Source organism: Dermacentor albipictus, chromosome 1, assembly GCF_038994185.2.
Source record: "Dermacentor albipictus isolate Rhodes 1998 colony chromosome 1, USDA_Dalb.pri_finalv2, whole genome shotgun sequence".
NCBI lineage: Eukaryota > Metazoa > Arthropoda > Arachnida > Ixodida > Ixodidae > Dermacentor > Dermacentor albipictus.
The window spans coordinates 448,218,179-448,231,840 of record NC_091821.1 but is presented as its reverse complement, the minus strand read 5'-3'; the positions used below and the strand labels follow the sequence as shown (position 1 = coordinate 448,231,840).

The window sequence follows — 13,662 nt, the reverse complement described above, 5'->3', positions numbered from 1 at the left end:
TAAAGGATGCAGATGAGAACGTAGCTGTACATTACTTACATGGATAATTAGGTAAGGACACTCGCCATCACTCATACAATCTAACACCTTCATACACCGTCATCACTGCCAGTAGCAGTTCTGCAAACAGGCAATGATTGAATGGACTAGAGAACAAGGGAACATGCCATCAGTGACCCAGTAACAGCTTAGGACATTACAGTTTCCACTGAGCCTGTTTTTTTAGCAGTTGCGCAAATATGGCAAGTTGCCTGTAATTAAATCCCACACTCTAATATGCTGCTGCTTATAACTTACTCTAAAACCTTGGCCTCACACTTTCAAGTATCAACTAAACAAATTTGTCACATATGCTGTAATTGCACCACACACACTTGATTGCACATGGTGATTGTGATAGTACTCCGCATCTGCATAAAAAATAATGTCGAAAACGTTTCTCCCAATGCAGCAGGGTAAATTGAGCCTGCCCTATAGTTATGAATTCTTCGCTGCCGATGGATCTTTGGAAGCTCTCCGTTGCAAAGAAACGGAGAGCACAAAGCACCTTGTCTTGCGTCGTGATGCCACCAGTCCGAAGGCCACCGATGACGTCCTTCAACTGTTCGCAGAGCCACCACAAAGTGTTCTTTAAGAGCCTGAGTGCTCGCGGAACTCTTCCTCTGTAAACTCATCAAATGCATCCCGAAACATGCGTCATCGAGGCTGCCTGAGAGACTCCGAAAGCGCGGCAATAGGAGCGGCCATCGTGGCTTGTGAATGCCAAGCACTGAACATGGTTCCGTGAGCACAACGTGAAACAACGAGTATTCTCAACAAATGCACTCATATCACTCAACAATTTAAAAAAAAGAACACCACATATATTTATCACCGAGCAGGCATAACATTTACTTTTACTGATTACAATTGCTTTCAATAATTAACATCGCTAATGTTCTGCGACAGCAGGTCGCGTTTTATTCTCGACAAATGAAACCCCCACCACAGCCAACCATGTTTGGGGAGCGACAACATTACGAGCAGACAATAGGCACACCTGTCTGCTACTAGCACTACTATGGCAACGGTTATTCATTCTTCGAAGCGAATAAACTCATCAACCATTCCACGCAAGCAGACAACTCCACTCGGTTTTCGAATGATTGACAGGAGCGCGACGCATGCGCACCTTGTGGCCCCACCCCAGCGCGATGGCAGCCGTGACTGACAAAACGTGCGGGCACCAACAAAACCGAACGAATGAGAAAGTGAGCTGCTTGTGCAATCTCACCCCAGATTTCCCTAGACTTGCGAGAAAAGGAAAGGCTTCCACTCTCCTTGAGGAGGACTGCCCCCTCGCAGAGTCAAAAAGATATAAAACAGGGTTGTCAGAGGAAACATGCCCTCTCTGGCTCCTTGGCTCTTGAGACTTTTTACTGGATTTAAGGACAACTGCCCACAACCTGCAAACGACCTCTTTGCCTCACAATCACGTGCAACGAGGCGAGCATAATCAATACTTTTTACAGAATGAACTTCCCATCTGCAGGTGTTCATTGCTTATTACTTGCATCAATAAATATTGTCATAGCTGACGCCACTAGTTGCTTTACTCACATGAGCCCAATATAGCTGTAATTAATTACCTGCGCTATGTATGGGCTGGGGACATGCTACTAGCATCAAATGAAACGTTAACAGCATAGCGCGTGGCGAAAGCATAACTAAAGGTACAGTGCAGGCCGTCCAGTAATAACCATTGATAGGTGTGCACACCTGCTTTGGCTGCAATGCGTGATGTTGCTCCCGTATAACGCAATATTTTCGTTTGTGTTATGGTTCTCTAAAGCTAAACAAAGATTAATGACAACTCCAGTTGAGAGGCTTTGCTTTTCCACTTCCTTTATAGTCAAGGCTGTACATCGGAGGAGAAATTTGAGAGTATACTATAGGAACCTGTGAAGTGACATGCAGGCCTAGAAAATATAAAGGGGGTGCTGGCCCAGACGTCCTCACCTTGCGAGCACATGACAGTTGGGTGCTCGCTCCTCGATGAATAGTGAAGCAACCAGGAACCTGGATGTGCGGTGGAACAAAGAGTGGCATCAATGTCCCCCGAGGCCACCAGAAATCACCATGCTAAGAGCAGTTGGAGGGCTGCATCACACACACACACACACACGCATTTTTATGTGATACATATACGTACAGCAGACGTAACAGGAGTGCTAACCAGCTACCTGGGCTACAGGATAGACAAAAGTTGACTAAGGAACGTGCACCAAGTGCTCACCTTCTGTGCAACATCAGATGCTCAACAACTGCTATGGCTGTGCCTTGGAATGCTAGAAATCAAGCTAAGACCATAAAGGACACCGAAACACTTTTTTTTAAACTAATCACAGAATGACCTCACAATTACAATACATCACCTCACAAATCTCTTGCCACAAACGTTTTCCTAATCCTTCAAGTATAAGTGAAGTTAGAGATAGTTTTTGCACCAATTTGCAGCTTTCTGTCTCCTTTCATCTTCACTTGTGCACCGGAAGCTACATAGGTATGATGGCAAGTGGGCAAGGCCACTTCTGTTCTAAAGTTGGGCATTTTTTTTTTCTTCATGACACTACCTCTGGTTTAGGCGTGCGTAGCATTCCCTCAACCAGAGATGGGCTCATGCTGCTTTGCATGGCTGCACCCCTAGACATACGTCCTCCACAGACACAAATCAGAGCATGCAGTTGTCAGAGCGTCTCACTGGCCAGAGGGCTCATCACGGCAACCCGTGGTAGCCACAGTATCTACATTACGGAGCACGACGGTGCGATCTCTGAGGCAACACACGGCAGACACAGCTATGTGCAACTGTTGTGTGTAGACAGCAAATACAAATATAAAATACTTTATTGGTCTTTTCTAGATTGTGGGCATATATATCTTTCACTTATTTAACTCAAGATTACCAAAAATATCATTATGGAGGATGTTCCTCCGACCACAAAATCCACCAATACCTGCTGGGTCCACTTGCCTGCTCACGAGGTAGTTGCAGACAACATTGTGAAAGCGAAAGCAAGATATATTTTGACCATCTTTTGACATTATCTATATTCACCGACTCTCAGGCCACCTGTAGAAACTTCTCGAGGGGCCACATGTCGGCCAATGCACTCAAGATGATAATAAGATGAAGCACTCTGCTCCCTTACACCTGTTTAACATGGGTACCCCGATATGAGGGACTAGAGGGGAACGAAGCGGCCCACGCCGGTGCCTACAAGCATGTAAACAGGGCTCCCCTCGCCCCACGCGCTCTCCGACCCGCGACAAAAGAGGCAGAGAACATACCCACCAACTATTCGGCCATATTACAACACTACAGGCCAAGTGTTGAGTGTACCTTTGATTGCACCCTAAACTCGGTAGAAAAGAAAGCATGATCCTTAGACGCCTACAAAGTAACACGTACACTCATGGAACGATAATGCACCACCTCTACCAGACGCTCCACAGCTACCTCTGCTCACTCTGCAATGTACCTGACATCCTGGCACACTTGCTCCTGGAATGTCCATGGCAGGAAGGCAGTGAAATGAAACCGGAAACGGATGCGAAACGAGCACAAGAAGCAAACGAAGACCACCTATTCGAAACTTGGGAGACCAAGCTCGCCGACCTCGGGGACCTGGAAGCCCAACAACAACTCGTTGCCAGGGCCAAGAGGACAGTCGGAGCCAGAAGGTTCCTGGACTAAGGAGCCTTCCCACCCTAGGGTGATACCGGGCCTCGCTCGGGACACTGTTTCAAATAATAAACGTTTCTTTCTCTCTCTCTTGACATTAGAGTGTAAATTCCCTGCTGCATGCAGTGCAAGAATATTTGCTTCACATGTTCACTGGGGTCTCGTCTAAAATTCAACAACATTTTCTCAGTATGTTCGAGAACTGTTTCACAGCTCCTTTAAGAATGGCTGAACTGAAGCCTGATGTACAGAAAGCTACACTCATTGGGTGACAGACATGTTTGCAGAGACATTGCCACAGTTCCTGCATGAGGCAGAGTTACAAGCTTTTATCGACTTTCTTTTATCTCCCATATGCCTCGCAACAAACCCTCCCAAAATAAAAAAGAAGAAAAAAATGAAAGTCAACTTTCTGCAGAGGCGTAGAAATCTTCAGAGATGGCTGTGAAAAGCCTCGATAATGTGTATTCTTTTCCTATCAAGAGGTATTGCATATGTGAAGCAGCCAGCAGAGCTTTACATCTATACTCTGTTTCATACATAGAAGTGCATACTACAATGCCTAAAGATACCTCTGTGCCTGCATTAAAAAAGAAAAAAATGCCACATGAAAGGAACATATAGGTACGAGCCATGCAATTCAATGCAACATTAGGTCTCGTCATTTAATGTCGTAAAATATGACATAATTAGTGCAAAATATACATCACAGATCTGAACCCATTTACCGCCGAACCAGCAGAGCGACACTTTTCTGTGACTAGCAGCCACAGTACATCACTTGCACTGACAACAAGAGTAAAGTACGTCACATACTGAAAGCACAAATATGCACAAACAACACTTGATTTCGTGTAGCCTAAGGTCCATAAGTTGCAGTTGTAGCTAATGAAGCAGTTACTCTGTAGAAAGTGTCGCAGATCAAGAACTGCCTTGCGAAATGCATGAAGGAAGGCTTCAATGATAGCACTGCTTGCATAGCTACCACAGCATTGCCTGCTAAGTATGAAACAGAGCATAGCTCGTCGAGTATTGAGGGAGGAGGCTGTAGATTAGTTTTGAGCATATGCCCAGTGTTCTTGGGGTCATGCCAAAACTTAGGTCCACAGCCGTCTCAATTCCTTCCGCATGTGAATGTGGCTACAACAGCCAATGGCTGTACCCGTGACCTCATGCTTCACAGCCAAGCACCAAAGCTGTTCAGCCGCGACAACAGGCACGGCTCCCTTGCAGAGATAACTTGCAAGTACCAGAAACTATTGCCCCTGTCAGATGCAAAAATTGCAAGTCATTTGCAGCACTGCTGGAGGTATGAGGCATATACAGGCAATATCCTTGAGTAGTGTAAAACAGTTAAGGGTGTAATTATCTGAATAATGGCAGGATTAGAGTTTTGTTTTTGCTTGGTACATATGTCATAGCAATACGTGACATGTTAGGACTTTTGCAATGCATGTCGTATATTGCTCATTCAGCAGCCACTCAGCAGACAAAGCAGTGCACTTGAAAGCACCTCGAGGGGCATTCAGCCTCTCTATTGACTAAGCAGTCATGCAGCTTCCACACTACTATAGATGACTTGCGAGGTGGAGTATCGTGTCCTTCATACACTGTCAAAAGGAAAGGGTTAGTGGCACTCAGAGTTTCATATTAGTATAACTAGAGGGAATTCTGGCACTGTGATCGTTCGACCATCATGGGAATGATGGGAAGCACAAGCTACGGATTGGCATTCTGTTGACTGGCAAACTAGTCTACAAGTATTTTTTGGCAGTTTTGGTTTCGCTACCAGCGCAATTGCCATAACCTGCAGTGGGACAGTGCAACACAAAGCGCTCTGATTTTGTCCTATTGCTCAAAGTGGCGATAGCGCGCTGGTCCAACGGCTGGGACTATGTCTGTGTTGCAGTGTGGTGTCGAAGCCCTGACGACAAAACAACAGCATCGTAACATTGAAAGAACACTTTTTGACCATTTGGATCTTGGTTTGTCAGGTGTGTCAGGTTGACACTGTAGCATTACGTGCTTTATGAAACCTCAGAATAGGAAAAAGAAGGCACTACTGATACAAGACATAGACAGTTGTACTTCTAGTGGCTTGACAATCAAATTTTTCTCAGGGCTTCATTATGCATTGCTTGTTTATGTGCTCATTGAAGTGCATGTTTTAGGACTTTGAGAACACAAACTTACTTGTGGTAGGAAAGGTTGCTGCTTCCTGGCTGTAGTCTAGTGTTTCAAAATGGGTAAGCGCAAAGCCACACCGTAACGCTTCAGAAGCGGTATGTCAACATAAAGCGTATTCGTAGGAGGCCTCATGCATCCCAACTAGCAGTGCAGCAGATGTGCTTAAATGTACTTGAAGACGTTCAGCAATCGTGACAGCCGACGCAGCCTTTCGAAAGAGCGACAGATTTCGCAAGTGCCTGTCGTCTGCGAGAAAAGTCTCGCACTCTCAGCGAGCAGGCATCATAGCAGACAACACTTGTAGCATACCTTGCAAGGGCGCAACACTTTCTCGCAACACAAAATTTTTATTTCCATAAATACTTGATGAGTACCTTTATATAAGTACATGCATGGTTGTTACTGCTGTTGTAAAAATAAATAAATAATTATTCTCTGGCACTCAAACAGGAACAGAATTGCACAAGAATGCGTACCCTGGTGTGTCCTGTTGTAAACCATAAAACCATGCTTCAATCTGTCATACAAAGTTTATGTAACATGTTGTGCATTACATAAGACAGTGCAGAAATTTAATTAGATTTTACGTGATAATATTTGAGTATAGCTTAGTTTACTGCGCCGCAAGCAAACGCCGCTAGTCTAAAGATCAAAGTCAATCCGAAGCTTGTACTTCCCATCATTCCCATGTAGGTAGGTTGAGGCAATGCTCAGGAGAACCCCCGTAGACACTAGCACCACATTTCCCTCCAAGGTATTTATTTAGAAACTCTATGGTGGCACCTGTTGTAATGTCCACTCTCTAGCGAGCGCATTTGCTGAACTCTCTCCACATGCACCTCACTGCCTAGCCTCATTAGCAATGCTTCAAGAATGATGAAAACAGCACTCAATGAAACATTCACAGTAACTCTAAAATCGCTTTCCCTGCGATTGCAAATGCCATAAGCCTCTCTCATACCACTTTAAATAGCAACTACCATTTGCCCACCACGGACACAATTTTGTCTTGATTCAGATTGCAACAAATGATCTGTTAATAAAGTTGCAATGAACTTCCTTACTTACAATAATATTAGAGGTGAGCGAATATCAAAATGTTCGAATACGAATCAAACACAAATAGTAAGCATAGAATAACGAACATTCAAAAGCAGATGCATATATTACAGCAGCAATATTTATTTCGGCGTAATCAAGTAAGACGCTTGTAATGACTAGTGGGGAAAAAAGACAGCCAACTATTATGGACAATTAAGATCAGTTTTAAATGAAATATGGCTACCTGTCAATACAAAAACTGCCGGAATAGCCTCTCAACCTCCTTAGATCCTGGTTGCTAACTTTCCAAGAATTAACGGCTCCTGTACACTATCTCTCCAAAAACGCGAAATAAATGGTTATTAGAAAAAAGATCAGAAGCTGTTAAAAACAAAAAAAGAATGAAAAAGCTGCTTAAGGACTTGCGTGCTGTAGGAACATGTAAAACGGCCCGTTGCAAGGAAAACATCACTAGTTGTGGCGTAAAAGATAAAACTGCCATAACTAAACTGCAAGAAACGAATTGCAGACCACAAGCAAGGATCGCAAGTTGTCATGCAGGCTTCCGCTGCGAAATCAAGAATAAAGCTACTATTACCCATTTTGTTTATGCATTGGTGGGAAAGCTTTATTGTCATTTCACGTCTGATAACTTGTGATACGTTGTTGAGCAGATGAACAGTAACCGGACCGTACCAGTAAGTTATCCATTTGAATTTGGCTTCCATGACCGGAAATCAAAACTAAATTCTAGAAGTTTTCGTCATTTACTGCAGCTTCAAGAAAATATAAACAAACACTGCACCCCATTGGATGCGCTCTTAATTCAAAAACGCAACTGAACGACCGAGATTACGTACCACGTAGTACGCTTCCTAGTTTAGGGTGAACTACCACACGAGGACGGGACAAGGAAACAAACACGAGCGCTCGTGTTCGTTTCCTTTCTTGTCCCGTCATGGCGCAGTTCACGCAAAAGTAACATGCACCAACAAGCCCAGCTGAAAACCCTTCTACGTTCTTTATACTCACGTTGTCACAGGCTGCGCAGTCACTTGTCACTCGGTGATAGAGCATACTTCTATCAGCTGTTGTTTTAGTACAACCGCTAGTCCAGTATGTACTACTACAACAAAAAAGTTTCGGCCCACATGGCACCAAGCCTGCACACTGCACCACGCACCGGCACGCAGCAACAAACAAGTCACGGCGCCACGGCGCGAATAGGTGATGCATGTGGCGATGGGAAAGCGTTCGCAGCCATTGATCCAAATTGGTCGCGAACGTGGGCGCGAAACTACAGCATGACTACAGTGCACTAGAATTACTGTAGCGCCGCTTCGGCGATAAGACATCAGCAAGGGTGGTTGTGGAGCACGGAGAAAGCAAAAGAACCCTTCCTTTCAGCATATTGTGGATGGATGGATGGATGATTGTGGCTCAACCCTTTGAATCGGGCGGCGGCGACGCGCGCCACCTAGCCTTTAATCGTTCTATATGCATGCATACCTATGTATTTACTCCTTTACTTCTGCGTTGATATTGTCCACCAATCAGATAGCCTCCGTTTAGTTATTTCTACCTGTTCAAAGTCTATTCTACTTTCACTGTCTTTAAAACCCAAGGCTTTGAATAGTTCCCCGTTAGATTCAACTGCAGGGTGAAGTTGTTTACAAGCAAGTATCAGGTGTTCCGCCGTTTCCTCCTCCTCTCTACACGCCTCGCATACCAAATCTATCTCCTGGTATCTGGCTCGGTACGTTTTAGTCCTCAGTACACCTGTCCTGGCTTCGAACAACAATGAGCTTCCCTTAGAGTTATCGTAAATATTTTCTTTGGCTATTTCTTGCTTAAACGTCCTGTATGTCTCCAATGCCGATTTGGTTTGCATCTCTGTACTCCACATACCCCTCTCTGCCTCCTTAACCTTTTTCTTGACAGATGATTCCTTACTTGTTCCCCCCCTACTGCCCAAGTATTTGCTTGTCAATTTTCTAGTTCGCTTCCTCCACCTCGTGTCAACATTCCTCGTGTATAAGTAACTGAAAACCTTCCTAGCCCACCGAATTTCCCCCATTTTTCTCAATCGCTCCTCAAAGGCTATCTTGCTACTAGCCTCTCTGCCCTCGAAAGAAGACCATCCCAGATCCCCCTGCACTCCAAGATTTGGTGTCTTGCCATGTGCTCCCAGAGCGAGCCTACCCACCCCACGTTGCCTAATTTCCAACTGTTGCCGGGTCTCTGTTCTAATACATAGAACCGCATTGGCAAAAGTCAGGCCTGGTACCATTACCCCCTTCCATATCCCTCGTACTACCTCGTACCTATTGTAGTTCCACAGTGCCCTACTCTTCATAATCGCTGCACTTCTGTTACCTTTAGTCGTTAGATATTTTTCGTACTCTGTCAGATACTCAATGCCATTATTTATCCACACCCCAAGGTACTTGTATTTATCGACTATCTCCAGCGTGGCCTCCTGTATCTTATGCTCGCCGCAACTGTTATCATTAAAAATCATGACTGCTGATTTTTCTTTGCTAAACTTCAAGCCTAATATGTCTCCTTCTGTACCACATATGTCCATTAATTCCTGCAGATGTTCTGCATTGTCAGCCATTAATAATCGGTGCTGGTGGGAGCACCGATTGAAGCGTGACCTATGGTATGGCGTGTCTACAGTCATGAATAAAATCTAGGGGCGCTATTCTGGACATTCCGCCATTTTCTTCGATGCGTGACGTAGGCGCGACGCAAACAAAATGGCGCTGGTGGCCCGGTTTTGCTTACGTAACGTGACGCCAACTTGACGTTTTGCCTAAGAAACTGAAATGAAGGCACTGAATGTAGCGTTATCGGTAAAGCAAAACAATTTTCCTCCGCAGTAAAAATAAAGCAGCTATCTCAAAGCGTATGATTATTCCGTCCAAAACGCTTCTCGATTCCGTCGTCTGCTGCGTACAAGCCGTCGTCTGCTTCAATAGCTAGGATGCGTGTCCCTGGAAAATGGAATGAGTCATCGCATGTTGGCGCCAACGCGCTTGTTTTCTTTCTTGAGACAAAATACGCGACCTACCAGTGGTGATGCGCGCACGTTATAGGCCACGTTATCGCTATTTCGTGAAACGCAAGTGACTCAGCCCGACTCGGCTGGCTGAGAAACGGCCAAATATCACCGATAGCGTTGCGCGCGCCAGAGAAATCCACTAGAGCGACGCAAGCGCCGGCGCTGCCATCTCTTGTTCATTTCGCTGGTTTCTCACACCGCGGGAGGAAACTTCAAGGCGCCGCCTTGCGTACATTTCTTTTTATAAATTAAAGAGAGGCCGTTGTCATAACGTCTGATTGTGCGAAAAGGCATTAATCTCGATTACAATACAAATGCAGCAGTGAAAAGTGGACAACATTGCTGAAAGTTTGCTATATTCAACCAATATTATTTCGTATAAACGCGTTCTTTTAAAAAACGATGGACCCAAACACAAATGCCAACACCACCCGAGAGTGATGCAAATACTATGAGCACGCGTTATGCACAAAAGATTTTCGTGGCGCCAAACGACGGGGAAAATGTGGCGATACGCATTCCCCTCGGCTGCCATTGCATATGGCTGCCCATTAGCATAATTCGCGAGGATCGTCGCAGTAAAAATTATGGCGGAAAATCTCAGCAATGGCGGCCCAGCGCAACGTCACGCATCGTCAAAATGACGATTACGAAACAGCCCTTCCTGTGACGCTCCTCACGAGATATTCCTTCAGCCAATCAGCAAGCTGGCATGGCGCATATCTTGGATCGCCACCACATATTCGCGCAATTGCAGATGCATTGCACTGGCTTCTGCACGCTACCGCTCACATTCTTTTTGAAGCGCTAACATCACAATATATCTGCCAAGGACCAAAAAAATGTATTAGTCCATAACATTTGCAGCTCCACGTCACGTTTCGTCATCTTGATGAAAACGCAAAATGACATTTCGCAATACTTCCGTTTCCCGGCACAAATTTCAAGGCACGTGAGCTCTCCACAACCAATCAGAGAGTCAACATGGCGGATAATGGCGGCCGTGCAGCCGCCATGCGTGTTCAGAATAGAGCCCTAGGAGGGGCCCGACTTTTATTATGCATATCATAAGAAGCCAACCAACATGACACCAAGGATAACATAGGGGAAAAAAACTTGTACTTACTAAATGAATTAAAGAAATTATAAATTAATGGAAATGAAAGTTGATGAAAAAACTGGCCACAGGTGGGGACACGAGACGGTCATTAGAGGAAACGCCAGTCTATAGTGTACTAGAATAATGTTCTGGTACACTATATTATTCTAGTACTGTAATGTTCTAGTGCATTATTCTAGTACACTATACGCCAGTCCACGGGATTGGCATGAGACGTTAATTTGAGGGATCACTAGTCGTTTGGGCGCTGGCGCTAGTAAGAGAGGGCGCGAGAAAGAAAATGTGGGGGCTTTTGCTTGAGTGGGATTGAGTTTGTTTACGCTGGCTCGGACTCTGGCAGCGGGCGCGAGAGAGAAAATCTGGGAGCTTGTGCTCCTGGGGAACCAGCGCTGGTGTCACGGTGGCTGGAGTTTTCACGACGCCTGCAGCGCCGCTCTGGCGGTCAGAACGTGCACAATGCAGCCGCTCCCGCGGACGAAAATTGCTACTCGTAGTGGCGTTGCGTGCCCTGAAAGTCGAAGGAAAACAAAAGGACACCGACGATACTGTTGTGTACACAAGTGCCACAACTACGTCGGGATGAGGGAGGATGTATACTTCTGCGTCTTTCCATATAAATCCTACGAACAAGAATAGAGGCGGCGTTAGATCCAAGCAGTCAGGCGAGCGGAGTAGGTTCCCGTCTTGTCGCCCTGTCAAGCGCGGTGTCGGGCTGGTTTCTAAATCGAATTTCGCGTGTGTGCTTGGTTTATTCGATAGTGAAGACGGTCAGCCGTGGCAGACAGTACCAAACAGCAGAATCTGCAGTCGGCACAAAATGAGCAATAGCATGCACCATCCCGCATATGTACCATCCATTTTTCCTTCGCAATACCACCGCCAAGCCCCTTCCAACGCCACCGCACCAAGCGAACGATACGAAAGGTAAATATTATCCATTCATTGCCAAGAATTATGTGGGAGGGAAGCTGCCTTGTGAGTTGTGTGCGCGTACTGCCGGCGCACGCGCGACTAAGCCGCCTATGTGTTTTTAAAAATACGCATGCCGATGAGGACTCGGCGCTGAGATGCATCCGCTAAATTTATGTAATTAGTGCTAAATGTAGCCAGCGTTGTTACGGGTCCAGCAGCGGAGCACTCAAACCTTTGCTTGCGCGAGTCAGCTGATGCGATAAAGCTTTCTTCTCCATTGACTGCTGTGGCGAAGTAACATCAGATTTTTTTATGTCTAGCCAGAGAAATATGGAATGTCTTCAGGCCAACTAATGCTTCCGAAACCATAGCGCAGCACGAGTGGAGCCATAGCTGCTAGATTTGCGAGGCAGGCTGCCACGCAAGCGTGGCAACGCATACGGCACAACTGTTAAAGAAACACACGTGCTCGTCGCGACACACTGTGAAAAATATATAAAGCTTAAAAAGCTTCTTTCGTCATTTCTTCACTTGATGGCGCTAGCTTCTTTACGAAAATTGTTCACTTGAAGCGGCGCGAAGACGGAAACATACGAACTATAATGCGGCCGCGCACGTGTGTGTCGTCTGGTCGGGAGGCTGGAATATGCCGCGTTTCGTCGCCAGGGCGGCGTGCTACGCACTCTTTTTCACGCGCCGCCTATCCAGCGCTGGTTCCCCATTGGCGGCGAGGAGTTACGGAGTCCCCATCTATAGGAAGCGCCTCGCTGGCGTAATATGAGGGATCACGCGGCGCGCTCCTCATAGGTTTTGCTGTCAGCGCTCACTGAAAACCCCACGCGGGAGCTCTACCGGACATTTCTGTAAGTACTTTCGAAACGAGAGAAGTTTTTTACTGTCTAAATAATAAACTTGGGCAAACGGAAAGCACAGAATCGTTTACAGACGCTATCTCTTTACCGAATACGTACAGTGAACGCCACTGCGCGCGGTCGCCGCGATGGAGTCTCCCGAACCGGCTTCTTGCGTGAAAGGCAGGCAAACACTGAGAGTAAACTATGTGAAATGTGTTCTTACAGTGGGCTGTCTGTATAACCAAATGGAGCATAACAGAATAAAGCCTCAAAGCAGCGATCGCACGGGTTCGCATCGACCGACTGCGCGTCTGCATGCATGTCCACGCACAATGTTTTGCTTTCGCTGTGAGCGCGTTTTCGCACTGTGCCGTGAGCTTCAAGCCGCAGCGTGTGAGCATTTGACAGCACACTGGCAACCACTGTTGAGTGGACGCTGTGAGAACTGTTCAAAAATAATTTCGTTGTAGAGACTTCGACGCCTACGGCGACTGTGATGTGCCGTCTCGTCGATTCAATCTTTTCTTCTCTTCGAAATTCTTGGACATTTCAATATTATTTCTCAAGTTGCGTCACACTATGTTTATCGGTGTTCTCAGCGTGCGATTTCCCGCTGCTTCTTTTTTGTAATTCAGTGCATTAATTCATAACACAACAAGAGCATATGCCATGCTTTATTTTTTAATGTGCTTCTTACCGCTCCCTTTCCACTCCAGTGAACTTGCCAGTATCTATAGCGTCGACAAGTTCATAGACC

At 45.8% G+C, this 13,662-nt stretch overlaps 1 long non-coding RNA gene across 1 annotated transcript; it reads right to left on the bottom strand.

Moving 5' to 3' along the window:
* Nucleotides 1–791: 791 nt before the first annotated feature.
* On the bottom strand, nt 792–9,497 carry LOC135915308 (uncharacterized). Its single transcript, XR_010568588.2, has 2 exons — nt 7,985–9,497; nt 792–2,139 (listed from the first exon to the last, which is right to left on the bottom strand). It is a non-coding gene; the product is annotated as an uncharacterized lncRNA (long non-coding RNA).
* Nucleotides 9,498–13,662: the final 4,165 nt, after the last annotated feature.